Genomic DNA, 7009 nt, shown 5'->3' on the forward strand with positions numbered 1-7009 from the left:
AATTGTCAGTACCATATACGGTCAGTAGGTGGTGGAATGTTGATAGCCAGAGTTCCAGAGCATTCCAAAACTTCTACGGTGAGTAGTGGTGGAGTGTTGGAGAGCTCTGCAATCTTCTTCTTGATGTACTCATTCCCTGTGGCTTTATGGAAATACTTTGACTTGGTAATCTTGTCCACAAAGCACAGGATTTTCCTACTTATGCTCCCACCACCATGGCTAGAGAGTTAATATTCAAACATAGACTCAGCTTTCTGGTTATGACTCTGAATTGGGCAGTTATACACATGTGCTGATTCATGATCAGTATTGAAATGGTACAAAGGAGAGGAGAGGAGTATTACCCATCAGCCCCAGGGGGCATGTTCCTATCCCCGAAAGTGCCCTGGGACGCAGAGTGGATTGGCTCCTCTTCATCAGTGGAGCCCGCACTTATTATGCTGTCTGAAAATGCAAGAAAACTTAGTGTAGTCCTGTACAACCAGTTATTATTCTTTCCCCATATTAATAACATGCATGCAGATTATAATAATACAGAAGGATTTTGCCATTTCTTTACAATGATGCCACTCATTTGCTTGTCCCATCCCTTATCATATCAAGATTGTACTACTGCAGCTCCTTCTTGGCAGTCCTTGAACACACCACTAGATTCACTTGCATTTAATGCAGTATACAGCAGCATGGCTCATTCAATCTTCCTAAGCTCACAAATATCACTCCTCTGCTGCATCCCCGTCACTGGCTTCCTGTAACTGACTACAACAGATTTAAAACCCTGATGCTTGCTTACAAAGCTAAAAATGGACCTACCCCTCCCACTTGTCTCACATCGTACCATAGTTTGCACCCTTTGTGTCTCTAGTACAGTATGACTCAAAGCACCGGACCTCAAGAGACAGGGCAGACATGCCTCAAGACTCAAGACTATACTAGCATTCAGATGGCAGAATAATGTCCCACTACCTGTCCGAAAAATCAGAGTCTCTTGCTGTCTTAAAATTTGGTCTCTTCAAGAAACACAAGAAGCACTTCAATGATCCATAGCTATTTCAAGGCATGTGAGCAATCACCAATCCGCCACTAACTTCTCTACATAAAAAAATTTGTTTATACATTCCTTGTTTGTGTCGTCCCCCCCCCCCACACACACATACATTCGGATGAAGAAAGCCTATTCTTACCCCATCAGTCTGCTGGTCTCTGTGTTGCTGTCTGTCTCAGACATGTTTTCTTTGCACAGCTTAAACAGATTCATCTTGGTCTCCAGGGTCATCTGTAGAGAGCCAGTATAGACTACTTCCAACTCCAGCCACAGGCCTACACATATGCACACACACAAATGCATATTAAAACATGTGTAAGCACACATGCAGAAATACACATCAAAACACTAGTACACATACATGTACAAATGCAAATTGACATGGGTGCACATGCCCCAATATGCATCAAACATATGTGCACACATGCACAAATACACATCAAAACGTGTGTACAAACATGCACAAATAAACATCAAAAACACACATGTGCAACCCCTGCCCCCCCCCAACAAATGCACATCTAAACACACTAAATATTAAAAGAATATTAAATATTAAAAAATCATTAAATATTAAAAGAAGCAGTTAAACTCAGTCTCTCCTTTTTAGAAGCCCAATATTAAATGTAGAATCTATGGACATTTTAGCTTTGTTTTATTTAGACTCAGTTTAGACTGTTTTACCTTGACTATGATGTACATACTATAAAATACTGTAATAATCACAACACTGTAAAAAATATTACTCGTACCCATCTTCAGTGCCTCTATCCCTATAAAATTCAACAGCATCAAAAAATATTAAAGTGTGGGGTCTATGTACAAAAAACTTAGTCATCCCAGCCATATATATCCATATATACTAAAAATCCTAGACAAGATATTGTTTTCAATTTTTCAAAACGATAGGCTTCTGCATGTTGATGGGAACCTTAATGGTAGTCTGTTTGGGGTGTGTGTGTGTGTGTGTGTGTGTGTGTGTGTGTGTGTGTGTGTGTGTGGTTACTACAGGCATGGAGTGTTAGAGGGTATACACATGCATGTTTTGATTTTTCTGTATATTTGTTACATGTGTCTCACCTCTGCGATCCAATTAAGGTTTGGAGGTACTCAACACTTACAGCATGCATGTTCCCATATCCAACTCAGCTAGTGTCAGCTCATTCATGAAGTAACTGCCACAGGACAAAAAAGATAGAGTAAGTCTCAGTGACATAGAAATGAAAATAAGTTCATAGTGGTCCTAAATATGTCTGGCAAGAAATGTCATGTAGAACAAACAACATTGATACTTAAAATAGGCTCAATAAAACAAGTAATGACAAATTATTTCATGTGGAAAATAAAACTTATTAATGCAAACAACACTTAATGAAGAAAGCACTTGGACATGCATGCATGGTCTGGCAAGCATCTTTTTCTCACACAAATTCTCATTATGTCATTAGTAAGCTGAGTCATCACTAGACTAGAGAGAGATACTTTAACAAGCTGGATAGGTCTTCAGCAGCTACTGGCAAGCTCATGGCAGTGATCCTGGACCACCTGCACATTAACTGCCCAACATTCACCCACTTAACAACACAAGATAGGTGGAATTCTGCTATATTCAACAGCTCTCCTATCACGGTACAGGAGTGCAAATACATAGTCTGTGTGTTCTGCATGCATTCATAACTACAGTGCTTAAAGCAAACCCATGTGGAGAAAGACACTACACAAGTGGACCCTTGTAGAACCACTCTCCATGTTCATGCTCTGTCTAGCCTAATGAGCTTGGCTTCAGCTGATGCAAGCTAGCCCTTGCCTCCACATCCTGCAGAGACCTACTGTGCTCAGCCTTGCCTTGCCTCTCACTGCCTCCAGCATTCCCTTCTCACCCTGATCCTTCTCAGTTTCTTCTGGATCTTGTGGGCCACCTGTTCAGCCAAGTATTGCTACCGAAGGAAGTCCCAGAAGACCCTCCCGACCAGAGCGTTGAGCCAGGCTGGCCAGCCCCCCCCGGCCTTGCGGCCCCCGGTTCACTGGATGACTGCAGCTGCAAGAGCAGGAGGAGGAACATAATTACTGGGAAACAGCTCAATGTACTTACTTTTTTTAATGAAAAGCTGGAAATAAGTGTATGAATTAGATTTTGAGTAGATTGCAGTCAGGGGAGTTGCTTGTATGTTAATGCTTACTGGTCATAAGAAATTTGTACAAATGCTAATTCATAGAAAATTTGTATAAATGCTAATAACTAATTTACATCAAATGCAGTTTCCAAGAGGAAGAGGTAGCTATGAGCAGATACAATAGAAAAAATGACTTATGATCCAAACATTCACCTGAATGTTCAACTATTAGCATAGATGAACACAATCTTGTGTTCTGCTGAGTTAGGCTTTGCTTTGCTGTTTTGCCAATCATTGTTTTGCCTATTCAACTCATCAACATAGACTCTGGACTCTTGTCCATGCTGTCATATGCAAGTTCGTAGGCATCACCGTCAGTGTGTTGGTGGGGCTGGCTGGCTGGCTGGGCCCGGGACTGGGTGTGAGGTTGCTACTCTCTACTGCAACAAAGTGGGCCATGTAGGAGCTGTAGTCCAGCAGGATCCTCTCTCTCACTGAGCCAGCCAGCTCCCTCAGACCTAGCATGGGGGCCAGGTCATCAGTACTGCCCTGACACAAGCCTTCAGCACTGCACTCCTCTAGAGAGAGAGAGAGAGAGAGAGAGAGTTCTGTGAAACTTTAATGTTGCAGGGCATTAAGGGATATAAAATTGCTGACAAAAAAAAATTCAGTTTCAAAACTTCATTCAGTTGACTGCATGATACTATAGACCACTTTATGTGTTGAGTTTCAGCTCATCACCTAAATTGGATACTCATTACTTACTCCTTTATTTCTGCCTGTCTATGCAGCACTCAGCTCTGTGCTGGAGTGCATGCATGGAGTGGAGTGCACTGTCTATGCAGTGCTCAGCTGTGCTTGAGTCAGCAGTCTAGGGGCACCAGTCCCGCACCTGTCCTCGCCTCGCCTTGCCTCAGCCCACCATGGGGCTCCTCCCTCGCTGCCAGCAGCAGGTGCTGGTACCACTCCTCTTTCTCTCTGCCCGTACACCCAAACAAGTACAGCGTGGTGGTCCATGGCCCTTCCTGCTCCGGCCACTGGGGCTTATCCCCTCGCTCGCCATATTCCTTCGCCACCTCACTGCTTGGGATGTCCTCTCCGCACATCTGTTCCTGAGCCTGCGTGATGCAGATGGGATACTTCTTATTCCACATGCGCTTCTTGGAAAAGACTGCTGGCAACAGAAACACCTATAGAATGGAGAACAATTTAGCTTTTTGTATCTGTATTTGTAAAACACCTGCTGCAGAATGTTGGTTTAATTAATGTTTGCTATTTTATTTCCAGCAACATCAAGAGGGCCCACAGTTAACACATAGGAGCATAATTAAGGCTACTGGCACTCATTATACAACAGATTATACAACAGGAAGCCGAGTGCTCGGACAGAATTCTCTTGTTATAATGAAGAGTAAGGCAGAAGTTCAAAAGGCACAGAACATTGCGAAAAAACAACAGGCAAGAGTCATAACCATTAAAGCAAAACATCAGGCAAATTCACAAAAGGGTTATGGAACCAGGGAAAACAGGTGGAAAAATGTTGAAACAAAGTAAATAGTTCAGTACACTGTATTCAGTACAGTAACCGGACACAAAAGAACTGCTTACTAATGCTGAGCAAAAGGGCAACAAGATTTCACAAATGCGAACAGGACCTATATACACACATGCAAAATACAAGCATATCCAATCAGTATAGGGGATAGCTGTATCTATGCATAGTTGTGGTGGGTTTGCTTGGTGAGTAGCCCTGAGGGATATCCGCTAGTGAGGGAGTGACTGCCACACTGTCACTGAACTCTTAGCTCTGTGTCAAGGAAACATACTAGGGTGTGGCATTCAATGCTATAAAATCTGTGTAGAACTGCATGTGTAAGATAAATGAATAAAATGAAAAAAACAAAAACAAAAACAGATGAGGTCGGAAAAGTGCCATTTCATTTCAAAGTAACATTTATGTATGTGAGCAGCAAACTAGCACACAGTCACCTGACGCTACCTGACGCTTAAAATGAATAAGAAATATCTTGGGGACAATTTACAGATACTGAACAGATGTACACTGCAAGGTCCCGGAATCTCTGTGAGTGGTATATTACTAAACCTTAACTACTAATTTTTATGTATTTATTTGTGTGTGTGTACAGCTAAATGCTGTAAATGTGTGTGCGTGTGAGGGAGAGAGAGAGAGGGAGAGAGAGAGAAGAGAAAAAGAGAAAGGGAGATGGAGCATAAGCATAACTCCCGGTCAATGTGTGAATAATATTATGTCAAAATGTTTCAGCGCAAAATGTTTTAAGATGAAATAAGTTAGTGTATACCTGCACCAGACAGTTACTGCCTCCTTCTAATAGCATCTGACTTGCATGTTACAGTATGAGAGTGTCAGAGTGATCTGCCTATTATGTTATGAGATAGAGAGTGCACCAGACTGACCTGCAGCACCCCGCTCTGCTCTCTGCTGATGCAGTCTGTAGGCAGGCTGTCATCAGGGGAGGGGGCTGGCTTCCGGGTTGCTGCCAGTCGCCGTGGTGCTAGCATCAGTACCACACTCAGAGTAACCATGAACCCACAGGCCAGGCCCAAAGACAGCCCCGTTAGGTGGGATGACAACGGAAGCACGTAGAACCTGTAGGCCAGCAAATCAACGCACACCAGCCACCTGCTCGGCTCCAAAGACGTGCTGCATGCTGCAGGTGCTGCCGTGACCCTGTTCTGCTGTGGCTTTCTGGGCTCTGAGTTTGTGTGCTCTTTAACCTCCACTACCTGCATGACATCGCCGCAAGTGCAGAACTTGTAGCGGCTGCCCTCATCACCCAACCTGCAGCAGAGGTCAGGTGAGACTCCTGCCGGCAGCCCTCTCCTGGACTTCCATGGCGCAGTCTCACAGACAGCTTCCTCTGGGCATTGGCTCACCTCTTGAGCCTCTCCATGAGCAGGTGTCCTTCCCTCCATGCAACCCTGGGAGGAAGGCAAGTTTTCAGGTAGCACCCTCCTCTGGGCTCTGGGGCTGGTGCTCTCCTCGCCCATGATCTTGCTAAGCATGCTGAGCGTCTCTTGCATGGCCTCAGACAGCTTACGTCGTGTGTTCTCCAGCTCGGCCATAAGTGAGCCCCCTCGAGCCTGCCAGGCTTGGCTGGTGTTCCCCCAGTGATGAGGGTGCTGTCAAGACTGAGGGCTCCTCGGCCACATCCCCAACCAGTGGCTTAGATGCCTGAGCTGGCTTCTTCCATGGCTGCAGGTGGAGCTTGGAGTCAGACCAGTAGAGACAGACTTCAGGCTCTCACTGTGAGATCTCGGTGGAGAGCGATTTGACCAGACTGAGCAATGGCTTGGGCCTCAGCGAGGCAGCCGAGGTGGAATCTGTGTCAGAGGAAGAAGAGGAGGACTTGATGATGCTGTTTGATGCTGCTTGTGAGAGGTTGACTGTGATGGTGCCAGGAGCTGAGGCTGACAGCTCACCCAGAGAACCGGGGGTGGAGGGCGAGAGCGAAAAGTGGAAGGCAGAGGCACAGAAAGCTGGCCGGCCCTCTCGCCTCTCTCCCCTGCCACGCGTTCTCTCTCTGGGATTGATCTCTGAACCCTCCTCATCGTGCTCCAGGGGGAAGACAAGCTCACTGTCTTCCATGGATGCTGGTGGGAACCTGGGTCAGGACCACTGTGCCAGACCGTGTCTGCACCTGATGGGCTGATGGCGGGCGGGCAATGTGAGCGATGTGGTTGGTCAGAGCGCTGGGTCTGTTACCTGTAGACAAGGTCATCCTCTCCTCTCCACCCATGGCAGGAGCACAGCAAAAGGACAGAGCAGAGAACAGGAAGGCATCACTCGCTTCTGTAAGTACATGGACAG

General features: G+C 45.5%; 1 pseudogene; it reads right to left on the bottom strand.

Moving 5' to 3' along the window:
- Positions 1-5: 5 nt before the first annotated feature.
- On the bottom strand, positions 6-6804 carry LOC113573224 (annotated as a pseudogene).
- Between the last annotated feature and the right edge of the window lie 205 nt (positions 6805-7009).

The sequence above is a fragment of the Electrophorus electricus genome, chromosome 1, assembly GCF_013358815.1.
Source record: "Electrophorus electricus isolate fEleEle1 chromosome 1, fEleEle1.pri, whole genome shotgun sequence".
Taxonomy (NCBI): domain Eukaryota; kingdom Metazoa; phylum Chordata; class Actinopteri; order Gymnotiformes; family Gymnotidae; genus Electrophorus; species Electrophorus electricus.